Source organism: Heterocephalus glaber, unplaced genomic scaffold, assembly GCF_053883595.1.
Source record: "Heterocephalus glaber isolate CG9 unplaced genomic scaffold, H.glaber_assembly_v1.0 deba00001724, whole genome shotgun sequence".
Classification (NCBI taxonomy): Eukaryota; Metazoa; Chordata; class Mammalia; order Rodentia; family Bathyergidae; genus Heterocephalus; species Heterocephalus glaber.
The window spans coordinates 198,918-213,362 of NW_028258435.1; the positions used below are offsets into that span (position 1 = coordinate 198,918).

General features: G+C 39.0%; 1 pseudogene; it reads right to left on the reverse strand.

The window, feature by feature from the left end:
• Positions 1-613: 613 nt before the first annotated feature.
• LOC106008166 (protein S100-A10 pseudogene) lies at positions 614-994 on the reverse strand (annotated as a pseudogene).
• Positions 995-14,445: the final 13,451 nt, after the last annotated feature.

A 14,445-nucleotide genomic window follows, 5' to 3' on the forward strand; every position in this document is an offset into this window, starting at 1 on the left:
CTTTTTGTAAGTTAGTCTGGTCCACGCTTACTGTGGTTTGTAAATGGCTTTTTCTTGGTTTGTGTTTTGGTTGGGAGCACCTCCACATTACCTTGCCACATGGCCAGTCACCATCTAGTCTTATTGCGTGGCTGTGCACAATTTTTATGTATGTGTGCATGAGTCACTGGCTGCCACCATTTTTTTCTGCATCTTATGTTTTTCCTTTTTGTAGCCCCAGGGGCATCACAGCAAATTTTTAGAAAAGGCACATTATAGGAGTGTATAATGCCCACGTTTATTTTTTAGGACTATTTCTTTGATGAATTATTAATTTTAATTTTATGAATTTTATTACATTAAACAAAGAAAATAAAACATTAAATAAAATATTAACAGGAAAATAAAATATCAATAAAATAATATATTACATTTTAATATGTAATGAGTATAGAATAAACATCAACATTTTCTTTTTTTATAAAAAAAAGACTATTGAGGGCAAGAGAATGCAAACAATATAAAAATTAAAAGCTTATCTAGCATTTAATTAACTTTCCTTTCTCTGCTTGTCCAATGAGAGTTGGACGTTATTTGTACATTTTCTAAGGGTCCTGATGTGCTCATGAAATCTTTATACACGGAGAAACTGAGGGGCAGATTCCATAAGTGGCCCTTTGGGAGAATTCACATCAGGGCAGGAGTAAATGCTCAAGTCTGCCTGCTTCTTTCCCTTCTGCTTCATGTGCACTACAAAATAATCATTGCACACAATGGTGAGGCCCGCGATTAGTGAAAAGCAGCTCTGGAAGCCCACTGTGCCATCTCGGCACTGGTCCAGGTCCTTCATGATTTTGTCCACAGCCAGAGGATCTTTTTGATTTTCCAAAAACTCAGGAAACTCCTTTTCCATGAGTACTCGCAGGTCCTTCTTCTTTAAGTAGCCTTTGTCCCTAGCAAATTTGTGGAATGAAAGCATCATGGTTTCCATGGTGTGTTCCATTTGGGATGGCATTTTGGTAAAGTCTGTCGAAACCTGGGCACACAGGCTGTGGACAGCGAGGTTCGGAGGGCAGGCAGCTGCATCAACATTTTCAGTATCAATGTTTACCTGCTTATAAAGTCGAAAAAATAACAGAAGAAATAAATTCTTATGTGAACCACAATGAAAATACAAACAAAACTTTACCACGGAAATAATCTTTGCTTCAATTATCACACCTAAGGCAGAATTCACTCATGAAAATAGTATGTTCCACAGACAAGCATCACTTACCCTGACAGCATGTGTATTGCTTTCTTGTCGTCTTGTTCTTCCTGTTTTCTTAGGACGTTCTTTTGTTGCTTCACCTGTCTGTTCACCAATCTGCTCCAGAATTCTGTTGAGGAGTTCTTTGGAAGATGCATACTGTTCTTTCTCTGTTGTAATTGATCATTTATCAATTCCAGTCGCAATTCTCTAATAAAATTTCTCCATGATATTTTGTGCTTGGTATTTTCTTTGTAAACTATGAAACTATTTATGCTTGACATGTTTAGGATAGAGTAAAACAACCATTGGGCAATGCTTTGTGTTTTGAGTGACATCACTGTTGCTGTATAATGTCCACAATATCTACTCTGCCTTTCATTTTGTTGCAAAAATGTGACTATTTCTGGCTTCATTTGTGTTGAGGATTCACTATCAATCTTTATTTGTTTGTTTGTTTGTTTTGAGACAGGGTCCAGGCTAGCTTTGAACTCATTATTTAGCACAGGCTGACCTTGAACTCACAATATCCTCCTGTCTCAGTCTCCTGAGAGCTAGGATAATAGGCATGCATCACCACACCTAGCCTCATTATCCACCTTATTATCATGATGTAATATGACAGTATCAATAGTACTTTGTTTTTCTTTGCCATATAGGAGGCCAATGTTATGTCTTTCTGAAATCCAAAGATTGTATTACTCATCTCTGTATTGTGAACTTGCAACATTTTTTCAGAAATCTTGGTTTTGTTCTTGCAAATAGTTCCTGTGCTAGTCAACTGGTGTTCATTTATCAAATATAACATCAATGGCTGCCTAGTGAACCAGTTGTTGAATGTTGACATTTGGGTTACTTTTAGAAATAGGTGCAAAATGTCTGTTCACAAAGTCATATGGATTATTACGACATGAAGAAAGACCTGGTGGCTGAGTTCCAGGATAAATTTCTAAATTCAAGATGTCAAATGTCTTTGCATCTACCAGGGCATATATTTTTATATCATATTTGGAAAGTTTACTTGGCATTTATGGCCAAAAGCTTCAACAACCATGAAATGATGCATGTTGTTTGTCAACTGTCATGTATTTGGATGGTGTATAAATTGCTTGACAGTTCGAAACAAAGTTTTCAACAAATGAGTGAATACCAGCCAAATGGTCAGATTTTTTTTTCTTTCTTGACAGGTCTTTTTGTCATCAAAGTGTAGCCAATTTTGAAGGAAACTAAATCTCTTGAGTGTCATTCCAAAAAAACTCTCAGTACCACATCTGTCACTTCTCTATAAATCCTTTAGATTCTGATGATTAGAATGATAAAGTCCTGTTATGAAGGCTTTTAGTTCAGATAGTGAGGAGCCATAATAAAAATATTTTTGAGTACTACGATTGATGCATGTAGAATGTTTTCTTGTATTTCATTATTAGTGTATTTCAAAACATCTTGTAGCATATCATTGTTACAAACAGTTTCCAACATTAAATTGCAGTGTTGGCATTCCATCCAATAGGTTTCACCCCTGGCAAGAGCCTAATAACATTTTCTGACCTAGTTCTAACATTGGATCATTCAGATATACATGACCATTTTGTAGTATTTTGAATAGTCAAATATTTATTTACATTACTGTTTTCTTCCTCATCTGAATCAAGGTCTTCATTCTGTACTTCTGTATCTATCATGTTGTGCTAATTTTGTTGGCTTACATGATCCAAGTCATCATCAGTTGCCAAGTCACCTGATGACTCTCTTTCAACCTCTCCCCAAAGTTGTAAAAGTGGATTTTCACGTGACATTGTACTGAATTGGGATAATTCTACAAGAAAAATCAAAAGAAAACATTTAATAAAAAATTATAAATACACAAAAATGTGGGTTAAATTCACCCATTTACACTATGGCACAAGTGTATATACCTTGCCATCCACTGTATCAAGTGGGTGAACACAAAGACTGTGTCTTGTATTCCACCAGAACAGCTACTAAGATGCACAGTTGGCTACCATTGTGTTAAAGTACATATTTTCATTAGAAAAGTATGGTATGGGCATCTGTGACCCAGTATGAGGAACCAACCAATAACTGGCCTTGTGAGCTAAGCCTCTGATTTTAAAAAGCATATGGGCTTGTGAGAACAAGAAGGAACCTTTTTCTTTCTTCCTGCACTAAAGAAAAACTGTGTACTGCCCCTTTAAGAATCCGTGTGGCCTTTGCCAGTGTGAAGCCTTTGGGGGAAAAGGCCACGACCTGAGGACCACAGCTGTGGTCCCAGGCAGATGTGGCTGCACAAGGCACTGCCCAAATGGCACCAAAGAATGACTAGGAAGGGTTGTTCTGGGTGGAGCATGACCATCTTACTGCATCTCTCTGTCAAAAATGTGGATGAGAGAAAAAAACTTGTCTGTTTTTAAATGCCCAAGGCATTTGGCTGGAACCAAGTGCCAGACAAGCCAAATAGCAATGGACAGGCCAAAGCCACCCATGTACGGGCATTCTGGGCTAAACAGCCAGGCCAAGGGCTGAGCCTACTTAAACAGCAAAGGCACCAAGGTGCTGGCTGTGTGCCTTGTAAGAACAACAGGGATGATAGGACACTGGCCCTGTAGAAGTGGATGCTCCAGCTGCTGGTGCCTTGCTGCCCCAGGCAACAGCAAAGAGCACAGGTAGGTGCTGGTGCTACAAAAGGCACTAGAGCCAACTGTGCCCCTTAGCCACTACCTGTGCTTCAAACTTGTCTCTCCTGGTCCAAGAGCCTGCCTGAGGTCATTGCCACCTGGTTTTTGTGCTACCTTGATTAAATGCAGATAAGTTAAGCTAAGATACCCTGATGCATGAGCAGAACAATGGTTAACAACATTTAAAACCTAATTAAAGTGACTGAATATATAAAATTGGAGTCATCTATTTTTCATCCTTTTTCCATCAGAGTAAATACAAGAGATATTTTTCCCATATGGTCTAAGAGTGGTTCAACTAGGTAGTTAAAAGAACTTTGCTTGGGAAAGTTCCACTGTTACTTCATGGGAATTAAAGGACTAGGCCAAGCCAACAGATGGCTCAGCTCCCTTGTCCCTAAGGAGTTAGGGGTCTCAATAAGAAGACAGAAGTCCTCAAGAGGCTTTCTTCTCTACTTCTGTGCTCTTGATGCTAGTTCCCTAAGGTCCAGACTGAGACGTCTGTCCAGTGTTGTGTAAAAGCCTCACAAGAGGCATCTTGTGCACTTTGTGTCTCCTCCTTATGCATGGGATGCCATCTTAAGGAATGCAGGCCTAGCTGTATCCTTCTGTCTATAGGACTCAAGACAAGCAGATGGGAAATCTATTGGATTTCATCACTACACAGATTCCACTGACTTTTCCACTAAGCCATGTCCTTGATGAGTAAGACAGGTTTGATCCTGACAATTTAAAACAAGATCAGCTTATCTACTACTGTAGTATGGTCTGGATTCAATATGAACTAGGACCTGGCAAAAGATGAGTATGGGATAGTACTTTATTTATTTATTTTCCCCCCACTAAGTTTATTGGTACATTTTAGGTATAAAATACATTTACATACATCATTGCGATCTTGTACCATTGCAGGAGTACCTCGGTTCTTACTTTTTCCCCTTCTCCTGCCCTCCCTTCACCCCCTCCACCCTTCCCTATTTGCAAAGACCTTGTTTCCATTTTTTTCCTTTTCTCATATTTTTTCTTTTCCCTTCTTTCCTGTCCCCTATCTCTCCCAATTCTCTGGCTCCTTTAGACCTTTTCTTCCTATTACACAGTATCAATTATACATTTTTAAAATTTCAATATCAAGATCTAGGAGACATTACCACAGATTTTACAGAATTTAAAAGGATATGGAAAGCATATTTCAAAAATATGTTCTGAAATAAATTTGACAACTTCTAAGAAGTACCTTGCAAGACAAATTAATGAAACTAACTCTGGAGGAAATACCAAATTTGAATAGCACCTATTAAAGAAAGTATATTCCTAGCTTGAAAACCTACCTATATGACAACAACAGGCTCGTATATATTTTAACTGATAAATTACACCAAACATTTAAAGCAGAAAACAAAAAAGGAACACTTCTCCCCTCATTTTAGGAAATCAACATTGTGCTAGTCCTAAAACTGGATAAAGATAATAGAAGAAAAAAGTATGAACATAGATAGAAATTTGTTTAATAAAAAAAAGTATTAGAAGTCAGATCTGGCAGTATGTAGAAGGTGGTTTTATTATAGGAATGGCAGTGTTGGTTCAGCATTGGAAGATCCACCCCCAAAAGTCATCATTTTAACAGAGGAAAGGAAAAAGCTATATGATCCTGTCACTAGTTGGAGAAAAAGTATCAGACTAAATTCTATAGCTGTTCATGGTAAAAGCTATCAGGAGACTAGAAGTAGAACAGAACCTTCTCAACAGATTAACAACATGTACTCCATACTTCCAGCAAAAATGCCTTATATGCATGGAGAAGATACAATGCTTTCTCCTTAAGGTGGGGAACAAGGGCAGATATGCTTACTCTTTATCTGTCCATTAAACTTTGAAACCTAGTCCCCACCAAAACAGTCTGGCAATAAAATGACCCAATTAGGATAGGATTGGCAAGGTCGAAGCAAAATCTTTATATGTGGATGAAATGATCATCTACAGAGAAAATACTAAGAAATCTCTAGGAGTCCCTAGAACTTGTACTTGAATTTAGCAGGATTAGAAAACACAAGGTATATATAAAAAGTCAGGTCTATGTGTACTTGCTATAAATGAAGAATTGGATATTGAAATTTAAAAGTTATGTAGGAGTACAAAGGACCTAGAAAAGTAAAACAAAACAAAACAAAAAAACAGTGTTGAAAGACATTTAGTACCTAATTTTAAGACTTCCTCTAAAGCTACAGTAATCAAGACAGTGTTGGTGTAAGGAAGGACATATAGATCATCGGAATAAAACAGAGAATCTAGAAATAGAACCACACATACACGGTGAACTGAGTTTTGAAAGATTACTTAACATTAACATTTTATAGAATATAAACACAATTTAAGAGCCGAGGAAGAGATAGTGTTTTCAGCAAATGGCACTAGAACAACTGGTATCTGTATATAAAAAATTAACCTCAACCCTTTAATTCCATACATAAAAGTAACTTGAAAGGATCTATGAACCTAAATATGAAAGCCTAAAGTATAAAACTTTAAGAAGAAATTATAAGAGAAAATGTTTATGAATTTAGGGTAGGCAAGAACTTCCTAGGACACAAAAAATATGATGTATAAAAGAAAAAAATTGCTAAATGAGATTCCATCAAAATTTAGAACTTTAAATGACATCATTAAAATGAAAAGTAGTCCTTAAACAGACCATATTTACAATGCATATAACCTATGACCAGAATATATAAAGAACTCTTAGAGCTCATTAATAGACAACCCAATTAAAAAGTAGACACAACAAGGACCCGAGTTTGATCCCTGGTACCTAAAAAAAAAAAAAAAAAAAAGTAGACACAAGATGATGATAAATAGCCAGTACAGCACAAGGAAAGGTGTGCAACACTAGAATCAGAAAAATACTAATCAGTACAATAACAAGATTGAATTATACACTCATTAGGGAGATGAAGTTAAAAGTTTTAAAAGCATTGTCATGACTTTTTCTTTTTGTTGGATTCTCCCCCTTTGTGTTTAATTTGTCACACCCAATGGATTCATTCTGCTGGGCTTCCTGGGGTTGTGATCCTCACTGTCTTTTCCTAGGATATTGTCTAAAATTTTTTGGAGTGCTAGTTTGGTATTCACGAAGTTCCTAAGGTGTTCTTTATCATGAAAATATTTTATTTCTCCATCAATTTTGAAAGATAGTTTTGCAGGGTACATCAGTCTGGGTTGGAGGCTGTTCTCCTTTAGGGCTTGAAATACATCACTCCAAGCTCTTCTTGCCTTGATGGTTTGTGTTGAGAAGTCTGCTGTGATTCTGTTGGGCTTTCCTTTGTATGTGATTTGTTTCTTTTCTCTAACTGGTTGTAGAACTTTGTTCTCCTGTTGGGTTTTTGGAATCCTAACTATTATATGTCTATGTGTAGAGTTTTTTTTAATCAAGGCTAGTTGGAGTCCTATATGCCTCACTTATCTTTATGCCAAATTCTTCTCCCCTGCTTGCGAAGTTTTCTGCCATCACTTCTGTGAACCGCTTTTTTATGTCATCTGCACTCTCTCCTATTTCTTCATTTACTCCAATCAGTCTTATATTATTCTTCTTTGCATCGTCTAACAGCTGCTGGATTGATTTCTCATGGTACCTTACAATTTTGAAGCAATTTTTCTTTTCCTGGTCACTAATCACGATCTTATCTTCTATATCTGAAATTCTGTCCTCACATTGGTTCATTCTGCTGCATAGACTTTTGATGGAGTTTTTAATCTCCTGGAAATCTGTTTGCATGTGTTTTATGGATTCCATTTGTTTCCTATGTTGGGATTCCATTATGTTCCTCAGATTCTCTATTTTTTTAATCTGTGCCCTCTCTAGATTTATTAATCATGTCTTGGGCACAATCTTTGCTGTTATCGAGAAATTAGTTCTGATTTCATTTTTTCCAGATCCTCTTTTGTTGCCACTTCAGGGAGTCCAGATGGTTGAGTATCAGATTGTTCCATCTCATTTCCCTTTGGGGTTGCTGTAGGTGATCTGGAAGTCTGTTTTTGAGGCTTGTTTATATGTCTTCTCATTTCCATGGGGTGTGGGGGGATGCTTCTAGTGCCCACGGAGCTCACCTTCTGTGCCCTAGGAGCATGGAATGGTGGTGGGGGAGTCTCTTCCTGGGCACTGGGATTGGCTCACCTTCCCTGCCCTAGGAGTGTGGAATGGCAGCATGGGAGCCTCTTCCTGGGCACTGGGATTGGCTCACCTTCTCTGCCCTAGGAATGTGCAATGGCGGCAGGGGAGGCTCTTGGGGATAGTACTTTAGACTATGAGACTATTCTCGAGCTACAGCATTTCTGCTTGGAATATGTAAGGTAGAGTAATATGCCTTAGGTTCAGGCTTTTGTAACTCTTTATCAAAGGGAAGGTTCAAGAACTATAGTACTAAAAAAAAAAAAAAAAGAACTATAGTACTTAGTGGGGGCCCCAAAGAAAAGATATCCCGGATGACCCTGTTCTAAGACTTCCCATTTGTCTTTCACGGGGATGTGGGCTTCTCTGACCTGCCTAATGATACTGGGAGGTCTTTTTCACCTCCTACTTATAATCCCCAGGCCAATAAATCAGGTACATCCCCTCTGCTATCTGCTTTTACCATGGGGACAAAAGGGTACACTAAAAATTCTGTTAATTATGATAAAGTGAAAGTTCATACAGAATGCAGAAGAAAATCCAGCTGTCTTTTATAACCAATTAGCAGAACCCTTTTGCAAATATACCAATATAGATCCATCTTCCTGGGAGAGGCACTATTGGGACATTTCCTGTCAGTCAGCCCCAGATATCTGGCTTAGACTAAAAAACTTCAGAGGGGGCCACACACACCTATGGCCCAAATGCTGGACATGGCCTTTTCTGTCTTCAACAATTGGAACCCAGAGGAGAGACAAAGAGAAAGGCTAAGATTATAGCTGTCTCAATTGGTAATACTTTAAACCCACCCAGGTCATCTAAGAAAAAAATGAAGGACAACCAAGGAAGGGTTCCTATTTCAAGTGGAAAGTAACTGGACACTGGGCACAAAATTGCACCAAGCCTCTCCCTGGGCCCTGCTCTGTATGTGAGACAGCTAGTGCACTTGACTCATGGCATTGGAGCTTTGAGTTTCCCTGCTCCCAGAGAGGGGCTAGGCCAGCCAAAACCTTCATTTACTAAAGTGGCTCAGGGGACCCTGCAGTGCCCCTGTCACTATCTTCTTGGAGGAACCCTGGGGAACCCTGGATGTCATGGATGAACCAATTCAATTGCTTCATTCTGTTTTGATTTCCTTTTCTGAAAACCTCTCCTCTGGATAGATAGTTGGGTTAGAAGAGACCCCTAATTGGGTATTCTTTAATAGCCACTTTTGTGAACAAGTATTCCCCCAGACCTATGGAAGCAGATAAGAAAGATATCAGTTACCTGCCCCTCCAAGATCCTGAGGGGATGTGGTTTACTAATGGAAGTAGCTTTGTCTGAGAAGGACATTGAAAGGCAGGTTATACAGTTATCAGCTTACAACAAGTTACCGAAGCTAAACCACTTCCCTCAGGAACATCTGCTCAAAAGGCAGAGCTTTTAGCTCTTACTTGAGCACTGATATTAGGAAAAAGCAGAAGGTTAAACATCTATAGAGACTCCAGATATGCCTTTCTGGTGCTACATCCTCATGCTGCAATCTAGAGAGAAAGAGGCTTACTGACAAATAAAGAATCATCTATAAAGCACAGGGAAGAAATTCTACAATTTCTAGAAGCAGTCCATCATTCCAGGCAGGTCACATTCATGCGCTGTAAAAGGTGCCAGAGAGACATGTCTGAAATCTCCTTGGGAAATCAAAAGACTGATAGGGAGGCATGAAAGGCAGCCCTATACCCTTTTAAGACTCTAGCCTTATTCCCAGTTAATGAGGAATCATTAAATCCAGTCTATACTCCCAAGGAAGATAATGAGCATTAGGACAAAGGGGAATTAAAAAGGGTCTCTGGTGGTATTTAGGAAACAAAACTGGTTCTTCCTCAAGGGACATAGTGGAAGGCTTTAAAAACACTTTATGATTCCTTCCATATGTGAAGAGATTCTACATTGGAAATGATCACTTTAGTTTTCACAGGACTAGGACTAGCAAAAACCACCCAAGAGGTCTGCAAAGCTTGCCCATTTTGTGCCTACAACAACCCAGGCAAGCCCAAGCCACCTCCCCTATTAGAATTTGTACAGAGGAGAGAGATCTAACCTCAAAAGGACTGGCAATTAGACTTTACCAATATGCCACCATGTGGAAGATTTAAACAGATGTTGGTCCTAACTGATACCTTTACAGGCTGAATTGAACCCTTTTCAATTGATTCCAAAAACACTATGGAGGTAGTCAAGGTGCTTCTTAAGGAAATCATCCCCAGATTTGGACTATTCCAGTCTCTGTAGAGTGACTATGGACCTTCTTTTACCTCTCTAATAATTCAGGGAACAGCAAAGGTTTTAGGAATAAAGTGCCATATCCATTCCACTTGGCAGCCTTAATCTTCTGGAAAGGTAGAGAGCCAACCAGCCCCTAAAGCAAGCTCAGGCAGAACTTTTCCAGGAGACATCTGAGACCTGGTTCCAATTGCTACCAATAACACTCATGAGGGTTTGCAGCATGCGCAAATTAGGACTAAGTTTGAGCCCATTTCAGATGTTATACAGAAGGCCATTTCTATCCTCTGGTATGATAGTAGATCCAGGAACTACAAGACTCTCACAATATCTCATCAATCTGGGCCAAGTACACCAAGATATCCAAATGTATGGAAACAGAGTCCTGCCAGCTTCTGCCCTAAGAGACTATATTGTCTGTCCTAGAGACCAAGTGCTTGTGAAAACATGGAAAGAAGGAACACCATCAGACCAGTTAAAGCTAAAATGGAATGGCACTTTTTCAGTGATCCTTACAGCCATCACTGAAGGTGGCAGAGTTAGATAATTGGATTCCGCTTTCTAGATTAAAGCTAGTCCCACATGAACAGTCTAAAGAACAGGATTACCTAAAAGGGAAAAGCTACTCCTGTGAGCCCCTGGAAGACTTGAGACTTTTCTTCAAAATGCAAGGCTCCAGTGCTGGTACAGATAAGTAAAAGAGATTCTACTAAGGCCATGGCTCTCAGACCCTTGATAATTTATCTAACATACCTCTCTAACATAGATACATTCTTCTGTGCAGGAACCATGGAAAACTGATGTGCTCCTCACATTTGAGCTAATAGTCAAATTTCTTTCTCCCATCAGACAGGCAGCTCAAGGGTGCCTGACTCTTTTCTCTTTGTTTTCTGATAAGTTTTTCTTTCTTCAATCCAGCCAGTGAACCATATAGCAAGGTCGTTGGAGACTGCATAATCTCTTGTAAATAAGGTCTACAGCCCCTCCCAGCTTGAAGAAGCTATAGAAGACAGGGACCATCATTCCTTCAGCACCTCATAAATAATTATGGGATTTATGTCTCTGAGGAGGAAATGATATAGGAGTTAGGGTGTGGCAAAGCTGGCTGGGAAAATAAATGGGACCTGTCAATTACAAAGTCCTAAAACAGTGCCAAATAATTCCCAAGACCCTGTATGTGGAACTTCTTAAGGGCTCCCACAAGATGTGGACAACATAAAAGGACACAGATGCCATGAGGAGCCCGCTATCGTGACTCTTCATAGTAGCATACTGTGTGTCTTTTAGACCAGGGTGTACTTTTATTTTTGCTCTCCTCCTTTCTTGTTCAGTCCAAGTTCCCTCTGAAGAGTCAGTTTTTCCCTTATCCCTTCATCCCTCATTTTTCAAATAAACTTTTGGCATTGTTTCTGGCTGGTCTGATTCAATTCTTTGCTCAAAACAAAAAGGGACTTGAATACATTTAATTGGCTAGTCATTTCTGAGGGAACTACCCAATAACAATCCTGCTGGAGGCATTGTAAGTAAAGGCTGAAACAGTAATTCTGCTGGCATAATTGGGGTTAAAAACAAAACCAGAAGTCACTTCTCCTAGTGTGCAAGCTTTAAGGAGCAGTGCCAGGATTTCTATCTAGTTTTGTCTGACTCCAGAACACTGTGTGCAAGCTGAGGGCTGGACTGACCTCTGGAAATCTTACTTTCCAGGGATGGACTTGGTGACTGTTGCAGAGCAGATTTCCAGCTATGATCCATCCTCATTATTCACAAATTCACATGGGTGAATTTGTTTACTTGTTCAAATTTGCTTGTAACTCCCAAGAAACACTTGTAGTGATTTTATGGTCATTCATGGACAAGCACTGAGCAGACAAAAAAAATTTCAGACTCCCAAAGTGGTTATTCCTGGCTAAGGTCAAATAAGACACTCTTGTTTTTTTGTCTTGCTATAACTAAGTGTAGTTTTTTTTGCCATCTAGTGCCATGATTTACTTTCTTTCTTTCTTTCTTTCTTTCTTTCTTTCTTTCTTTCTTTCTTTCTTTCTTTCTTTCTTTTTCTTTCCTTCCTTCCTTCCTTCCTTCTTTCTGTCTTTCTTTCTCTCTCTTTCTTTCTCTATCTTTCTTTCCTCTATCTTCATTCCTTTCTTCCCTCTTTCTTTATTTCTTTTTTCTCTTTTGCTTTTTGTTAGTGATTTTGTCTAAAATAGTCCTCAAGCGTCATGTTGGCAGTGTTCCTAAATCCAAAAAGATAATGGCGGGCCCTAATAGAGATGGTATATGCTTAGATAAGCTTCCTCCAGGGATCATCCATAATGTTTTTGGCACTGAGTTCATTGTTAATGAAGTAATAACAATGTATATCCAGAGAAAGGAAAAGGAAAAGCATACTTGTGAGGCCACTCCAGAAATTGTTAAAATAGCAGTGAAGCTTCAGAAAAGTTGAGAAAGTCACTAAATTCATGAAGTCATGAGATGACATCCAATTTAAAACAGTGGATACAATTGTTGTGAGGCCAAAAGGCAAAAAATTTGAGGCCATTATTATGCATCACCAAGACAATGTTAAAACTGTTTTGGGCTAATGGAAGTGAGCTCATGAGACTTACTTAAATAGAGACAGAAAATGGTAAGTGTTAAACCTGCAGGTGAGGTAGGTCCTGCTGACCAGTAGACTGTGAAAAAATTTGAAAAACACCTGCAAATAGCATACAAAATAAGGGTGAATTGGAAAACCAGATTTTCAATCCTGATGACATTTTTTAAAGGATGCTGTTGAATGGTCCTGTATAAAGCAAATATCCCCTTAGAGAAGTAATTCAGGATTCACTAGTTTAGTGTTCACAGAAACTTTATAGAATTTAATTATAGTGAATAACGAAAATCTTCCAATTTTCTAAATGCAGCATGAATAAGTCTATTCATTTTTGGAGGCTGTACTGGGTAGATGGGATTTTGTCCCAATTTTTCTCCACAACCTTTGTTCTTTAGCCTTTCAGATATTTCCTCCAAGAGATAGAGTCTGTTTCTCCTCCGCTTGAATCAGCACTGGGTTTTGCCTCACTATGGGCAGTACAGTGTTTGAAGAGTGATGCCATGTCAATTCTTAGCCTAAGCTCAAGTCTTCATAGCTTATACTTTCTCTCTCATTACCCTGAGATGTCCAGAAGAACACGCCATGGAATAGAGGCAAGAGTTCTAGCCAAAGTCATATTAGCCATCTAAGATGACTTCCATGTGCCCTGTACTGTTTAGGTGGGCAAATCTTCCACCAAACCAGAAAAGTTGCCCAGGCAACCTCACCAAGAACTTCAGAATCACACAGCTTCCCTGCCCTGTAGACCTGTGGACAACAACAGAGTTAGTTTAAGACAATGACTTTGGAATGGCTTGTTACATAGCATTAACATGTTTATAGATTACTGACACAGATGTTGAGAAACTCTACTGGATTTCTTTGGTGTTTTGTCTCAGGTGTACCTTTGCATCCTAGGGAGACTAAGTAAGAGACAACACAAGAGACAGCTTCAGCTCACGAGGATTTTATGTGTCCCTGTGTTCTGGGTGTGTCTGACCTGACCTTTTGGAATTGTCCCTCACACACAGATCTTTATTTTGACTAAGATCCCAGATAACTCATTCCACACCTGAAGTTGGTTAGGGTGATTTCATATTAATGAATGGACCATTACAAAGGTAATACGTGTTCCATAGTAACCTTATATTTCAGACCCACAGCATATATGTTATTTATTAGTAAATACTTATTCAACATATTTGAAGCTCCGGGACATTTTCACCTCAAACAATGACAAGCTGAAGAAGTCCAATCTTTTTTTTTTTTTTTTTTTTGGTTTGTTTGTTTTGGTTTTTGGTACTGGGGATCGAACTCGGGACCTTGCGCTTTTGAGGCAGGTGGTGGAACCACTGAGCTAAATCCTCGGCCCCAAGAAATCCAATCTTGAGCCAGGCATGGTAGCACAAACGTGCAATCCTAGCAGACAGGAGGATCACCACAAGTTCAAGGCCAGCTTGTGCTATGCAGTGAGTGTGAGTCCAGGCTGTAATACATACTGACACCCTTTCTCAGAAAACGTCCAATCTTGTTTGAATACATGCTA